Source organism: Ictidomys tridecemlineatus, chromosome 7 (assembly GCF_052094955.1).
Source record: "Ictidomys tridecemlineatus isolate mIctTri1 chromosome 7, mIctTri1.hap1, whole genome shotgun sequence".
Taxonomy (NCBI): domain Eukaryota; kingdom Metazoa; phylum Chordata; class Mammalia; order Rodentia; family Sciuridae; genus Ictidomys; species Ictidomys tridecemlineatus.
This window is the reverse complement of record NC_135483.1, coordinates 142030913-142032824: the sequence shown is the minus strand read 5'-3', so window position 1 is coordinate 142032824 and position 1912 is coordinate 142030913.

Genomic DNA, 1912 nt, shown 5'->3' with positions numbered 1-1912 from the left:
TAGTCCTTTTCTAATTGCATTAATAATTTACCACAAGGTTCTGCTTCATGGCTCAATCACTGTCCCAAAGTGATTAATACACCTCTTAATATCACCACATGGGGATTAAGTTTCAGTGTGGATTAAGGAGACACATCCAAATCATACTGTATATCATGATTTCAGTTCAATTAACAATACAATAGTTACAAGTTTACAGTAGTTACTGGGTAAAGATTGTTCACTGCCCAGTCAAGAATGTATGCTTATGTAATATAATTATTTTTCCTTAAACCATCTTTTTTTTTATAAAATAAATAATTGCCCTTGTTTTTCACTTGCTCAGTTCTAAGTACGTATCATTACTATTTCTTCAAATTTGCTAACAGATCTGTCAGTTAATGTCTATCAATAACACGTCCAGTTCCAAACGCTCAATCATTTCTGTTCTTCCTCCCACAGAGCCCTTTCATCCCGTCCTTCATCCTCCCTCAGACTGGGACTGAGTGCTCTTGGGTGCAGGGATCTTCACTTATCCTCTTTCCCACCATATTCTCTTGGTTTGTTGAAGGAGCTTCCTAAGAAAGGGCATATGGGAAGCAGATTTTTTTGATTACGTATGACTTAATCTATAATTTGGTTGAATACTGGCTAAGTTTATAATTCTAAATGAAAAATAACTTTCCCTGAGAATTTTGACTGTATTTGTTCATGTCTTTTAGCAGCTAGAAAAAGTCCTATATCATTCTGACTTCTCTCTTTTTATATTTCATTTTTTTTCCTCTTGAAAAATCTCTTAGGGCATTTATTTTTTTCTTGGTGTTCTGAAATTTGGGATTGTTGTTTCTTTGAGTCTGCTTTCAAAAATATGTTAGAAAGAGTCCTGAAAATAGATGAAAAGTTTCCAAAAGTTCTGAGGCCATTAATTAAATAAACAAAAAATTCTTCAGGAAAAGAATAGGATGCTAGTAGAGATAAAGATTTGAAAAGAATCAGAAAAATTTGAAAGCAATTAAAATATTCAAGACTTTTACAATTTTTGTTTTGTTTTCTTTAAAAAGCAGTAGTTCTCAGCCAAGGTGATTTTGCCTTTGGCTGTATCCAGAGATACCTTTGGTTGGTGTGACTGACCAGGGAGAGATTGCCCCTAGTGTCTGGTGGGAAGAAACCAGGACTGCTACTAAGAATCCTTCAACAACAAAGAATTATCAAGTCCAATATGTCAACAGTGTCACAATTGAGAAACTCTAAAGATTTCCAGTTTATTGGTAAAAATGCCCTAAATCATGAATAGATTGGCTTCATTCTGCATTCATTCATCCATTCCACACATATTTTAGTTGTATATCTAGTAAGCGCTGGGTACCACAACTTCCACTAGCACTGGTACAGAACTTCCACTCTTTTGAAATAAATTTGGCCTTTTTTTTTTTTTTTGGGATATTTAGAGATTCTAGAAAATAAATAGTTTCACCCTGAATTTTCAGGTTGCAAAACCAAACTCCTTATAGGAAAAAAAAGCAGCCTCTCTGACGTTTCATTATATTTCAGTTTTGCACTTGGACATCCCTTACCCTAGTGAGAGCATTGGGTCTGATGAGGTAGGGTGATGCCTGTATTTAATAAGGATGGACACATCAGAGTTACCTTCCCAGGTGATGTTGGGCCCTATGGAAGACGAGTGTCTCTGCATCTCTACTCCAGAATCAGCTAGAATACCAGTTGAAAATGCAAATTCTTAGAGGCTGGGGATGTAGTTCAGTGGTACAACACTTGCCTAGCATGTATGAGGCCCTGGGTTTGATTCCAAGCACTGCCAAAGAAAGAAAGAAAAAAGAAAAATTCCTAAGTCTCAGTGTAGACAAGTGGGAGCTGAATCAGTAGGATGTTGCAAAGACTGTGTGATTATTATTATTTTTTGGTGCTGAGGATT